Genomic DNA, 15,862 nt, shown 5'->3' with positions numbered 1-15,862 from the left:
ATTTGAGGGTCGAAATGTTATCGTAATTTAGTAATTTTGGTATGGTTATACTCGTGGTTGGATGAGGTTTCATATTTCGTAGTTTTTGTTGGGTTCCGAGATGTGGGCCCCACAGGTAAATTTTTAGTGCAATTTCGGATTTTTAATGAAAAATGTAGAATTTCATATGGAATTAATTCCTATAATTTTTATTGACTGAATCGAATTGTTTCTGACTAGATTTGAGAATTTCGGGCACGAATTCGCGAGGCAAAGGCTTGCTGGAATTTTGAATTGGTTGCAAAGCGAGGTAAGTGTTTGGTCTAACCTTAGCTTGAGGGATTAGGAGTTGTGTCTTAATTGCTACATGTTAATTGTAGAGTACGACGTATAGGCATGGTGACGAGTATCTATACGTTGGTGTCAAGCATGTCCGTGAGTCTTGTATTATAATTGTTATGACTCCGTTGTGGTTTATTGCGCTTCATATGTTATTATCACCATTGTTCCCTTGCCAGGATGTTTGTTTGATATTATTGTTGCCTTGCCTGGATGTTTGTTTAAATATTATTGTTGCCTTGCCAGGATGTTTGTTTTGATAGTATTGTTCCCTGGCTGGGATGTTATTGAAATATTATTGTTTCCTTGCCGGAAAGTTGTTATATTGCTCTTGTTCCCTTGTCGGGATTCCTTGTGATTATTGTTGGCTTGTAACTGGGAGCGGGTGGTACGCCTTCCACAAGATATATAATGAAATGGGAGAGGGTGGTACGCCTACCACAAGATATATAATGAAATGGGAGCGGGTGGTACGCCTACCACAAGATATATAATGAAATGGGAGCGAGTGGTATACCTACCACAAGATATATAATGAAATGGGAGCGGGTGGTACGCCTACCACAAAATATAATGAAATGGAAGTGGGTGGTACGCCTACCACAAGATATATTGAAATGGGAGCGGGTGGTATGCCTACCATAAGATATAATGAAATGGGAGCGGGTGGTACGCCTACCACAAGATATAATGAAATGGGAGCGGGTGGTATGCCTACCATAAGACATAATGAAATGGGAGCGGGTGGTACGCCTACCACGAGATACATGAAATGGAAGCGGATGGCACGCCTTCCACGAGATACATGAAATGGGATCGGGTTGCACGCCTGCAACAAGATGTGAAAAGAAAGTGAAATATGCGTTTGTTTCCCTTATTCTTGTTAGTGATTGGATTTTGATACCTTTATAATTCTCTTGATATTCTATTTTTACTTTTTTTTATATATTTTCAATACTCCAAATTTCAACAATTTTTACATTTTTTTTAACTCAATTGATTTCTCAACTAAATTTTCCTTAAACCATTTGAGGTTGTACTTTACAAAAAAAAGGAATTTCTACTATGTTTTGATTTATTGATTTCTCGTATTAAAGGTGAAGGATTCATTCGATATTGTACTTTAATTGAAAAGGGTATCTTCTTTATCAAATGATTTCTAAAAATAACTTCATATTTTCTTGTTGATTTCCTAATTGGGTTGGAAGTTGTACTCTACTTTATGTTAAGTGAGTGAGGCGTCACAAGGTGACATTTACTCGAAAGAATTATATTCGAAAGATGCTTATTTGAAAGATATTTTATTTAAAGGAAATATATTCGATATATATTCATTGAAAAGCATATTATCTTGGAGATTATTACTTGAAGGATTTATAGGCGAAAGATTTATATTTGAAAGACTTGATGAATTGATTGCACTTGTATCTATTTTTTCTTTAGACACATTTATGGTGTTCTTGTGGCCTGCTATTTACATCACTGGTTGGTCATTGTTGCCATCACTGTTATCTGCTTCCTATTATTTTTGTACGCTATATTGCACAGGTTTATTTGGTAGTCTGGTCCTAGCCTCGTCACTACTTTGTCGAGGTTAAGCTAGGCACTTACCAGCACATGGGGTCGGTTGTGCTGATACTACACTTTGCACTCTTTTGTGCAGATCCCAGTGTTGTAGACTTCGGACCGCAGTGAGATTGCTGTTTTCTTGTTCATCAGGCGATCCGAGGTAGTCTTGCAGGCGTCCGCAGGCCTTGGCGCGTCTCCTTCTATCTACTATTCCTGTTTCTTTCATGTATTTCCAGAGACAGTGTTGTATTTATTTCTTTCAGACCTTTATTTGTAGTACTCCTAGACAGTTTGTGAAGTTGTGACACAAGTCTTGGGTAGATTTGTTATGGTTTGGTATTAGCAGTATTATGAAATCTCTACAATGCAGTCTTCCGCTTATTCAATTCTATTGTTATCTAATTGTTGGCTCTTAACCGTTATCGGATTAAAAATGGAAATAAGGTAGATAGTTCAATTGGTTGGCTTGCCTAGCTTTCACTAGTAGGCGCCATCACGACTCCCGAGGGTGGGAAATCCGGGTCGTGACAATACTGATCCGCAAGACTCTACTAAACCCGCTCATCACTTGTGAGACCTATGTAACCTAGGCTCTATTACCAACTTGTCACTGCCAAAAACCTAACCCGTCGTGATGGCTCCTATCATGGAACTAGGCCACCTCAACTCAACAAACCAACACAACATCAATAAGTTTGAAAACATTTAATGGAAGCTTTTAACATTTAAAGAAAACTGACTGAAACATAAGAAATTCCAAAATAAGATACAATCAAGCCCAAACCTGGGTGTCACTAAGTGCATGAGCGTCTAGAGAAATACATAGTCTATTACAATGCCTAAAGAAGAAAATGAAATACAACTGGAGAATAAGAAGGAGAGCCAAGGCCTGCGAACGTCGTGAAGATACCTCAATAATCTCCTAAGCCTGAAGCCTCGATCAACAACCGCCACTGGGCCAAAAAGTGCCTGAATCTGCACATAAGGTGTAGGGGGTAACGTGAGTACACCAACTCAGTAAGTAATGAGTTCAAACTATGGACTGAATGGTAATGACGAACTCAACCTCAACAGATATAATAGAAACAATGTACAGAAACGTAGGCATGCTTTCAGTTAAATAGATAGCTCAAAGTAAAAAGGTAAATACAAATCTGAACAGTTTAAAATATATAACTAAATTGCCTCTTCATGCCAACACACCGTCTATGTGAAATGCACAACGTACTCACACTCTCAAGTGTTCAGCCACTCGGTACTGGATATGGCCATCCGGCCGAGGGAAATCCATCCCTGAACATATACAACACTGACAGCAAGTCACTCAATACCAAGGAAAAGGGGAAATCTAACCATGTGGAGAAATCCATCTCCAGGCATATATAAATACTCAACCACTCAGTAACGTATATGCCTATCCGGCCAAGGGACAAAACTGCTCTGATACCATTTCTATCATAACCCAATTTGATGGGCCGCGATGGGTACCTGGTACCTTACTCAACCGAGTACCAACATAACATATCTTTTGGTATCATACTCTTATAGGTAAATGAGATGGAAAGACTATCATGCGATAAGTAGAATAAAATATGACAAAATCCTCAACTTGATATACCAACTTATACATATGACGTACGGGCCTATAAGGCCGACATGATCCTTTATATACTCAAAACATAGGCAACCAAGGCCATACAAGTGTCCGTATATATGAAATCTATCTACAAACCTCTATGAGTACATATTATCATAAAGGTCGAGATAGGGCCCCGCCATACCAAACAATACACATCTAAATCATACTGACCCAACAAGCAACTCCGGAGCAAATGAAGCACACCAACATCTTCTGTTGAGTTGATAGCCTACTTGGAAGACTCTCGACCTGTCTATCAGAACTTGGGGGCATGAAACGCAGCGTATCCATGCAAAAGGAATGTCAATACAGATAATGTATCGAGTATGTAAGGAATGAAAATCCGTAAACAATAGACATGAGAGAAACATGGAGTAAAAGACTCAACATGTATATCTATATAGCTTTGTGAATCATTTAACATTTTAATGTTATGCATATGCATATAAATGTCATACCATGCATAGGTATATGCGTTTATAACAAAATCAAGCATGTGAAGGCATCCCATCATATCATTTCGGCCACTGTGGGCAAATCATCAACATATACCAGCTGATCAGGTGGTGGTGCGTATATAACGCCGTAACCTTTTACCATATCCCATATAAATATAATATACATATATATGCATATATAACTCCATCTGGTGATGGGTCAATGTACATGTGTAAATGCATGAAATGCATTAGAAATATGTTCAGAAGATTTTCTCGAAATTCCATAAAAATTTATATGCCTTTCGGATAAATTTTATCAAATACATATTTTTCTGAGACCCATGAACATAAGATATAATAATAACCCACATGGGAAAATCAAGAATATAGGCACCTCTAATACTACTATGGATAGAGTCATTTATGGAAGTTGTGTATTTGCTTGTTTCGTTTATTCGTATGGATCATGCCAAAAAGAAAGAAGGGATAGCCTTAACATACCTGAACCAATTCTCTTAACAATCTCTCTAACACACGTCTTTTGCGAAGAACACGTAATGACTGATTGAATTAGGGAAAAATCCGTATGATATTCTTGAGAAAGATTGTACCGTACTTCTTTAGAATCGCGATATCACGTTGCTGCATTTTCATACAAATTGTTGAGCATTCATCCGTTACTTAGAAAGTGTGACCATCTCCATTCCATTTTTGTGAATTAAAGAGAGGTCTTTTAAGTCTTGGTGGTGCGGGCCCCACCTTGTAAGACTTGGCCACCAAACCTTCTCCAATTATGCCACCTTTCCATGTAACTTAAGAGTCACTAAATATGCCAAAACTTTTTGCCACGTTGGGGGCCTTTTAGGCTTATCCAAATTTTCACCCCTTCTCCTTAATCAATTTATTAATCCTTCACTAATTTAATAATTAACCAATTACCCACATAATTAAGAATTATCTCAAATTACTTAAAATACTACTTACTTTTAATACACTTTATACACATTACTATCATGATCACATGGTACCTTGTATGGCACTAGTCCAAACACTATCAAAACACCAAATTACACTCAGATTCAAGCCTAAGAACCTCTAGATTTCTAAATTCCGCAAACGACGCCAAAACCTACCAAACCACGTCCGAGTGACCTCAAATTTTACACACACGTCGCAAATGACAACACAAACCTACTCCAACTTTCGAAAATCCATTCCGACCCCGATATCAAATTTTTCCACTGTCGACCAAGATCGCCAAAATTCCAACTTTCGCCAATTCAAGCCTAATTCTATTACGGACCTCCAAATAACATTCGGGACGCGCTCCTAAGTCCAAAATCACCTAACGGAGCTAATAGAACCATAAAAAATTCAAATCCAAGGTTGTTTACACATAAGTCAACATACGGTAAACTCTTCCAACTTAAACCTTCTCATAAGAGACTAAGTATCTCAATTCACTCCAAAACCACTCTGGACCCGAACCGACTAACCTGGTAAGTCAAAATACAGCTAAAAACATAAAAGAAGGGTGACAGGGCTATAACTCTTGAAACGACCGGCTGAGTCGTTGCATACGAACTATATTATGACATTTGCACATGCATACACGTAGCTAAGCAACCTTATCAGATAAGAGGTTTTCTTGATATTGCTGAGTATAGACGCAAACCCTTGTTTACTTACCTTCCATGCGAGAATGGATCTATTTGGCACGTGAGTCGTCAGTGCGGTTATGAGATGTGATAAAGGCACATAATACCAAGTGTGTGGGTTCAGGTATTGAGACTTGTAAAATATGACTATGAGATAAGGTGTCACATGGTGACTTATATTCGAAAGATATTATTTGAAAAGAGTATATTCGGAAGGTATTATTTTGAAAGAACTATGTGTGAAAGATATTTATTTGAAGGAAGTATATATCGAAATATCTTTATTGGAAAGGATTATATTCTAAAAAAAAATTCTATTTGAAAATTTAGGCGAAAGATTTATACTTGAAGGTTTTGACTAAGTGATTGGAGTTTGTTGGCTAAGACCTGATGTGAAAATTGTCGTAGTTGTTGAGTTATTACTTATCTTTACTGTATTCATGATTTTGGATTTGGATTGTGATTTCATTCACTCTTCTATGTCTTTATTATGGTGTTCCGCTATATTTATTGTTCCCTTCCTTATTGAAATTACTGTATTGTTAGCCATATCGCGTAGTCTTTATGTAGAAATCATGCTCTGTTGTTCCAATATTTATACTTGTTCTGTTTATTAGACCAGTGGGTGTCTTACTATTCCTCATCACTACTCTACCGAGGTTAGACATGATACTTACTGGGCACCACTGATCGTTAGTAGCTGTGCGGATTTATGCTGAGGAGACTCAATGTAACCCTGTTGCTGCATTCACAGGCTTCGGAGTCACCTTTCTATTTTATATTCACATTGTTGTACTTATTTACATACAGTTATGTTTAGAAGTTGTAGCGAAAATCTGTAGAGCTTATGACTTGTACTGCCAGTTTTGGAAATATGTAAACTCTATAAAAGATTTCTATATTGAGACTGTTAGGCTTTCTTTATTATGGTTGATATTTAGTAAATATTAGGCTTACCTAGTACCTAAGACTAGGTGCCATCATGAAACTCAACGGACGGGAAATTAGGTCGTGACACTCAAAAGCTTGGAAGGTACATATATATGTTTCTATTGATGATTATCCTTACTTTTGCATAGATCATATTTTTTTAATAAGAAAATGGCACATTTGCAGTGATCATTGATGTGAGTTTTAATAGTATTTGTTTGACATTTTCTTGCAACAAGCATGATCTTTCACATTTTTAGTTTGGCACCTCAGTTGAAAGCAGACTTGAAAAGAAAGCATCGTTTTTGCATAAATCGTCATCATTGGCTTATATGTGCTTTAATATTTTTTATTGGATCTTATCTTGAATGAAATTCTGTCTGAGCTATGGGAAGGAAGAAAAATTAATTTTTGGTTATCTTATTTCCTTTGGTTGCAATTGTCTTTGTAAGACTGTTGACATATTCTGTCACGACCCTAAACTCGAACCTGGTCGTGATGGCGCCTCTCGTGAAGACAAGGCCAGCTGACGCTTCCCATTTCAGTTATAAGCAATCAAACAATAAGAATTTAAGTCTAAAACATGATAATTAATCAAAAAGTGAACAGTTAACAATACAATTGCGGAAAATAAACCCAACACAGCCCGATACCGGGGTGTCACTAGTCATGAGCATCTAACAATATGCTACAAGTCTGAAATGCCTACTAAACTATTACAGAACAACTGATAAAGAGATAGAAATGAGATAAAGTGGGAGAAACACGGGTCTGCGGACGCCAAGTAGCTACCTCATGGACTCCGAAGTCGGCCGGAAGCTCTCAACTCGCGCTGGCAGGATCAACAACGCCTGAATCTGCACACGAGGTGCAGGGAGTAAAGTGAGTACTCAAACTCAATGAGTAATAATCATAAATAAACGATTGAGAGATATGAAAACACGTAAGGCACATTACAGGCTATAATGAAGCAGTAAGACTAATAAAAACAGTGAATCAACAAAGATATGTAAAATCATTTAAGTTCGGTTTAAACTTCATGAAATACCTTTTCAACAATTAAACAGGTAATGACAGACAAATAAGAAAGATAAATACATAAAAGTTCGCCCCTCGGGAACAATATCAACAAAACCGCCCCTCGGGCAATATCTTAGAACAATACCAGCCCCTCGGGCTATATCTCACATCACAATGGGTACCTACACTCACTGGGGGTATGCAGACTCTCGGAGGGCCCCCTTACGGCCCAAGCGCAATATCAAGCCATCTCGTGGCATCATGACTAAGCTCTCGGCCTCACATCAACAAGCCACCTCGTGGCATACATATCTCAGGCCCTCGGCCTCATAATCATAATCAATGTTTCTCACAACATAGGCCCTCGACCTTACTAAGTCAAAATCCTCACAAGCCACTCGGACAATAGTAAAACATTATTCTTAGCCCAAAATATCATTTAAAGATCATTTAAGTGTTAAAATAGAGTAAACATGGATGAGTTACGAAAACAGTGAAATATAGCATGACTAAGTTCAAGTATAAAGTCAAAATAGTGAGGAAATATCAATAAAAATCCCCTAAGGGTTCAAATAGTTGGCACGAGGCCTGAATATGGAATTCCACCCAAAACATAATGATAGCAAACAGATTTCAGTCAAATACGCAAAAAAATAGACATTCGGGATGGACTAAGTCACAATCCCCAATAGTGCACGACCCCACACTCATCATCAAGTGTGTGTGTCACCTCAATATAGCACAACGATGTGCAATCCGAGGTTTCATACCCTCAGAACATCATTTACAATCATTACCCACCTCAATCCGGTCCAAACTCTAGCCCACGGCGCCTTTGCCCCTCTAATCGGTCTCAAATCGCGTCGAATCTATCCAAAATCAGAATCACGATGTCAAAATATGCTAAGGGAACGAAGCCCATGCGAAAATAATCAATTTACAACATAAATCCCCAAATTACCAAAACCCGACCCCCGGCCCCACGTCTCGGATTACGATAAAATTCACATCAATGGATTCCTTATCACTCCCCGAGTTCATTCATACCAAAAGCATCAAAATCCATCCACAAACGACCTCTCAAATCCCAAATTCTAGTTCTCCAATTTAAAATACTACTTCTTCAATTTTAGGCTTAAATTCCATGATTAATTAAGTAGATTTCACATTAGAATCGAGTTTTAAATCCATGAATCTTACCTCCAAATGATTCCTCTTGAATCCCTCTTTTATCTTCTTCAAAAAGCTCCAAAAACGATCAACAATGTAAGAAATAAACCCCAAAATCGCGGACAAGACGACTATTTAAACATTCTGCCCAGGCCTGAAATCCTTCTTCGCGAAAACGATCAATGCCTCGCGTTCGGGAAGCACAATCCAACTTTAACCAAAAATTAATCTTTGCGATGGTAACATGCCCAACGCGAACATGATGCTTTCCTCAGACCACTCTTTGCGATTATGTTACCTCACTCGTGAACGCGATGAATAAAAATACCCTGAAACTCCGCTGCCAAATTCCTCTGCGCGAACGCGGTCTACTTCACGCGAACGCGATGACCACTTACCCAGCCCTTCGCGAACGCAGAGCCTTTCTCGCAAACACGAAGGCTAAAATTCCAGCCTTCACCAGCTAACCCTTCGCGAATGCGAGGTCCTACTCACGAACGCGAAGGCCATTTTCTCTGCAACACTAATCAATAATTTATGCAATTCCAAACATCATAGAATGGTCTGATTGACCACCTGAAACTTACCCGAGGCCCCCGGGACCTCAACCAAACATACCAACATATCCCATAACCTCATTTAAACTTGTTCCAACCTTCGGAATGCTCAAAACAACATCAAAACACCAAATTCGCATCGGATTCAAGCATAAGAATTCCAAAATCTTCTAAATTATGCTTTTTATAAAAAAACCCAACCAAACCATGTCCGAATGAATTTAAATTTTGCACATGCATCCAAATGATACCACGAAACTACTACAACTCTCAGAATTCCATTCTGACCCCTACATAAAAATCTCACTTACCAACCGAAAATTGCCAAAAATCCAATTTCGCCAACTCAAGCCTAAATCTACTCCGGACCTCCAAAACTCATTCCGATCACGCTCCTAAGTCCCAAATCACCTCCAGAAGCTATCCAAACCATCGGAACTCACATCCGAGCCCTCTAACACATAAGTCAACATTTGGTTGACTTTTCCAATTTAGGCTTCCTCAAAAGAGACTAAGTGTCTCAAACCTTACCAAATCCTTTCCGAACCCGAGCCAACCAACCCGATCACATATAGAACCGATAGACAAAGAAATAAGAAGCAGAAATGGGGGAAACAGAATGGTAACTCATGAGACGACTGGTCGGGTCGTCACATCCTCCCCAACTTAAACAAACGTTAGTCCTTGGACGAGTCCAAGAAACATACCTGAAGCCTCAAACAGGTGAGGATATTTGCTCTGCATCTCTTGCTCGGTTTCCTAGGTAGCCTCCTCCACGGGCCGACCTCTCCACTGCACTTTCACTGAAGCTATATCCTTTGACCTCAACTTTCGAACCTGACGACCCAAAATAGTTACTGGCTCCACATCATAGGTCAAATCGTCATCCAACTGAACCGTGCTGAAATCCAGAACATGAGACGGATCCCCAATATACTTTCAGAGCATAGAAACATGAAATACCGGATGCACACTCGACAAGCTGGGTGGAAAAGCAAGCTCATAAGCCACCTCCCTAAACCTCTGAAGCACTTAAAAGGCCCAATGAACCGAGGACTCAATTTACCCTTCTTCCCAAATATCATAACACCCTTCATGGGTGAAACCTTCAACAGAACCTTCTCGCCAACCATGTAAGACACATCTCGAACCCTCCTGTCAGCATAACTCTTTTGTCTCGACGGCGCTGTACGAAGCCTCTCCTAAATTACCTTCACCTTTTCTAAGGCATCCTGTACCAAGTCTATCCCCAATAGCCTAGCCTCGCCCGACTCAAACCAACCAGCTGGAGATCTACACCGTCTCCCATACAAAGCCTCATATGGAGTCATCTGAATACTCGACTGGTAGTTGTTGTTATAAGCAAACTCTGCAAGCGGTAGAAACCGATCCTATGACCCTCCGAAATCAATGACACAAGCATGCAACATGTCCTCCAATATCTAAATAGTGCGCTTGGACTGGCCGTCCGTCTGAGGGTGAAAAGTTGTGCTCAACTCAACCTGAGTACCCAACTCTCACTACAAAAACCTCCAAAACTGCAAAGTAAACTAAGTGCCCCTATCTGAAATGATGGAAACTGGGACGCCATACAAACGAACAATCTCCCGGATATAGTTCTCGACCAACCGCTCTGAAAAATAGGTAGTACACACAGGAATGAAGTGCGTGGACTTGGTCAGCCGATCCACAATCACCCAAATAGCATCGAACTTCTTCAAAGTCTGTGGAAGTCCAACTACAAACCCATAGTGATCCTCTTCCACTTCCACTCTGGAATATCCATCTACTGAAGCAAGACACCCGGTCTCTGATGCTCATATTTCACCAGCTGAAAATTGAGACACCGAGCTACAAATCTTACAATGTCTTTCTTCATTCTCCTCCAACAATAATGCTGCCTCAAATCCTGATACATCTTTGCAGCACCCGGATGAATGGAATACCGCGAGCTATGGGCCTCCTCTAGAATCAACTCCCGAAGCCCATCCTCATTGGGCACACATATCCGGCCTTGCATCCTCAACACCTCATCACTAATGGTCACATCTCTAGCATAATCATCCTGAACTCTGTCCTTAAGGATAAGCAAATACAGATCATCATACTGGCGCTCTCTGATGCGATCATATAAGGAAGACCGAGAAAACATACAAGCCAATACCTGACTAGGCTCCGAAATATCCAACCTCAAAAACCAATTGGCCAAGTCCTGAACATCAACTGCAAGAGGTCTCTCCCCAACTGGAATATATGCCAAACTCCCCATACTCACCGCCTTTTGGCTCTAAACATCGACCACCACATTGGCCTTTCTCGGATGGCATAATATAGTGATATCATAATCCTTTAGCAACACCAACCATCTCCGTTGCATCAAATTAAGATCCTTATGCTTGAACAAGTGCTGAAGGCTACGATGATCAATAAACACCTCACAAGACACACCATACAAGTAATGCCTCCAAATCTTCAACGAGTGAACCATGGCAGCCAACTCCAAATCATGAACGGGGTAGTTCTTCTCATGGGGCTTCAACTGACGAGAAACATAAACAATAACTCTACCCTTCTGCATCAATACACAACCAATATCAACTCTCGAAACATCACAATACAAGGCATATAAACTTGAAGCTGAGGGCAAAACTAACACTAGAGTTGTGGTCAAGGCTGTCTTGAGCTTCTAGAAGCTCTACTCATACTCATCCGACCACACAAATGAAGCACCTTTATGAGTCTACTTGGTCAAGGGCAATACGATAGATGAGAATCCCTGAACAAACTAGCAATAATAGCCTTCCAAACCAAGAAAGCTGCGAATCTCTATGGCTGAGGACGGTCTGGTCCAACTCTGAACCACCTTTATCTTTTTCGGATCAACCTGTATACCCTCAGTGAACACCACGTGCCCTAAGAAGGCCACTGAACTGAGCCAAAACTCACACTTGGAGAATTTTGCATAACGCTTCTCCTCCCTTAATCTCTGCAACACAAATCTCAAATGCTCTGCGTGCTCCTTCTGACTACGCAAATACACCAGAATATCATCAGTGAAGGCTATGACAAACGAGTCGAGATAGGGCTGGAATATGTTGTTCATCAAATGCATGAACACTACTGGGGCATTGGTAAACCCAAAAGACATCACCAAGAACTCATAATGACCATATCGGGTTCTGAAAGCCGTTTTAAGAATATCCGAGTCCCTGATCTTCAACTGGTGATAACCCGAACGGAGATCAATCTTGGAGAACACTCTCGCTCCCTGAAGCTGGTCGAATAAATCATCAATGCGAGGCAAAGGATACTTGTTCTTAACTGTTACTTTGTTCAATTGCCTATAATCAATGCACATCCTCATAGTGCCATCCTTCTTCTTCATAAATAAAACCCGCGCACCCCAAGGTGACACACTAGGCCAAATAAACCCCTTATCAAGGAGTTCCTGAACCTGCTCCTTTAATTCCTTCATCTCCGTTGGTGCCATACGATACGGTGGAATAGAAATGGGTTGAGTGCCCGGCACCATTGTCAATACCAAAATCAATATCTTTGTCCGGTGGCATGCCCGGCAGGTTTGCAGGAAACAGATCTGGAAAATCCCTCACAACTTGAATAAAATTAATACTAGGAGTCTCATCACCGACATCCCTCACAAAGGATAGATATGAAAGACAACCTTTCCCAACCATATGTTGAGCCTTCAAGAACGAGATCACTCTATTGGGAACATATTCAGTAACACCTCGCCACTCAATCCATGGCACACCCGGTATAGCCAATGTGGCTGTCTTAGCATGACAGTCCAGAATAGCACAACATGGATATAGCCAATCCATGCCCAAAATGACATCAAAATCTACCATACACAATAATAAAAGATCCACTCGGGTCTCTAGACCCCTAATAACCACCACACATGACCGGTACACACGGTATACAACAACAGTATCGCCCACCAGGGTAGATACATGAACAGGTGAAGTAAGAGACTCACGGGGTGTACCCAAATAATGAGCAAAGTATGATGACACTTAAGAAAAGGTGGAACCGGGATCAAATAATACAGAAGCATCTTTGTGGCAAACTGAAACAATACCTGTAATAACAGCATCTAAAGCAATAGCATTAGATCTAGCTAGAAGTGCATAGAAACGGACCTGACCGCCACCTGATCGACCTCCCCCTCTGGGGCGACCCCTAGCTGACTAACCTCCACCCCTAGCTAGCTGGGCGGGTGATGGTGAAGTAATTGGCGCTGAAGCTAATGACTGACCCCTCGCTGAGATGAACCCGCAAAACGACGAGGACACTGCCTCCACATATGACCCATCTCTCCACACTCATAACAACTCCCAAGTGCTGGAGAACGGGACTGAAGGGAACCCCTCACACCGGAATGACTAGCAGATGCACTAGCATAGATGAGCCCTTAACTGATAGAGCACGGGACGAACTCTGGGATGGAAGGGCACTATGTGATGACTGGCCCTAATGAGAACTTTGAGAACCATGACCCGATGACACCCCATGATAACCTGGGCGAGCTGGCTGAGCATGCCTGAATGGATGACATCCGTCGTGCTGAAACTGACCTCTCGAATGAGCACTAGTATAACTACCAGATCCTCGAGGCCTCTTTGCCTCCCTCTCCTCTCGCTCCTAGTGACGAACAGACTCAATCTCACGAGCAATGTACACAACCTCCTCGAAGGTAGCACCAGTCACCCTCTCCCTGGTCATAAGAATACGAAGCTGATAAGTGAGGCCATCAACAAACCTCTTAATCCTCTCTCTATCTGTCGGAACCAACCAAATAGCAAGATGAGCTAACTTGGAGAACCTCATCTCATACTGCATCACAGTCATCTCTCCCTGACGCAACCACTCAAACTGCCTGCGCAACTCCTCTCTACGAGACTACGGCACATACTTCTCCAGAAAGAAAATGGAGAACTACTGCCAAGTAAGGGTGATGCACCAACAGGCCTATGCCTCTCAAAAGCCTCCCACCAAGTAAAGGCAGCTCCAGAAAACTGATAAGTAGTGAAAGCAACCCCACTGGTCTCCAGAATACTCGATGTACGAAGCATCCTCTAACACTTATCCAAGAACTGGTGCCTGAGCTAGTGCTGTTGGAGCGTCCATAACTGGGCCTATTCCTAAATTAAGGCGGCTGATGGATCTGCAGGTGCTTCCCTAGCTATTGTGCGGGTCACACCTCTGCCCCTATTGCGACCACGACCGCATCCTCAGCATCTAGTGGCCACAACTGGTGGTATTGGTGATCGTCCATCCTGACCGGTAGCGCGTGTCCTCACCATCTGTGAAAGAATAGAATAACAGAAGTTTAGTACTCGAATAAACAAATTAGCACGACAAGAATTTCATGAATATGAAGTTTTTCCTAAAGGTTTTGCAGCCTCTCGAGGATAAATACATACGTCTCTGTACCGATCCGCAAGACTCTACTAAACTTGCTCATGACTCGTGAGACCTATGTAACCTAGGCTCTGATACCAACTTGTCACGAACCAAAACCTAAACTCGGTCGTGATGGCGCCTCTCATTAAGACAAGGCCAACTGATGCTTCCCATTTCATTTATAAGCAATCAAACAATAAGAATTTAAGTATAAAACATGATAATTAATCCAAAAGTGAACAGTTAATAGTACAGTTGCGGAAGATAAACCTAATACAACCCGATATCGGGGTGTCACTAGTCATGAGAATCTAACAATATGCTACAAGTCTGAAATGCCTACTAAACTACTACAGAACAACTGATAAAGATATAGAAATGGGATAAAGGGGGAGAAACTTGGATCTGCGGACGCCAAGCAGATACCTCATGGACTTTGAAGTCTGTTGGGAGCTCTCAACTCGCGCTGGAAGGATCAGCAATGCCTGAATCTGCACACGGTGTGTAGGGAGTAAAGTGAGTACTCCAACTCAATGAGTAATAATCATAAATAAATGGCTTAGAGATATGAAAACACGTAAGGGAGATTACAGGCTATAATGAAGTAGTAAGACCAGTAAAAATAGTGAATCAGTAAAGATATGTAAAATCGTTTAAGTTCGGTTTAAACTTCATGAAATACCTTTTCAACAATTAAACAGGTAATGACAGATAAATAAGAAAGATAAACACATAAAGGTTCGCCCTTCGGGCACAATGTCAACAAATCCACCACTCGGGCAATATCTCAGGACAATACCAGCCCTCGAGCTATATCTCACATCACAATGGGTACCCGTACTCGCTGGGGTTGTGCAGACTCCTGGAGGGACCCCTTACAGCCCAAGAGCAATATTAAGTCATCTCGTGACATCATCACTAGGCTCTCAGCGTCATATCAACAAGTCACCTCATGGCGTACATATCTTAGGCCCTCGACCTCATAATCATAATCAGTGTTTCCTCACAACATAGGCCCTCGACCTTACTCAGTCAAAATCCTCACAAGCCACTCGAGCAATAGTAAAACATAATTCTCAGCCCAAAATATCATTTAAAGATCATTTAAGTGTTAAAACAGAGTAAACATGGCTG

This window comes from Nicotiana tabacum, chromosome 11, assembly GCF_000715075.1.
Source record: "Nicotiana tabacum cultivar K326 chromosome 11, ASM71507v2, whole genome shotgun sequence".
NCBI lineage: Eukaryota > Viridiplantae > Streptophyta > Magnoliopsida > Solanales > Solanaceae > Nicotiana > Nicotiana tabacum.
The sequence above is the reverse complement of the archived record's forward strand: the minus strand, read 5'-3'. Positions refer to the sequence as shown.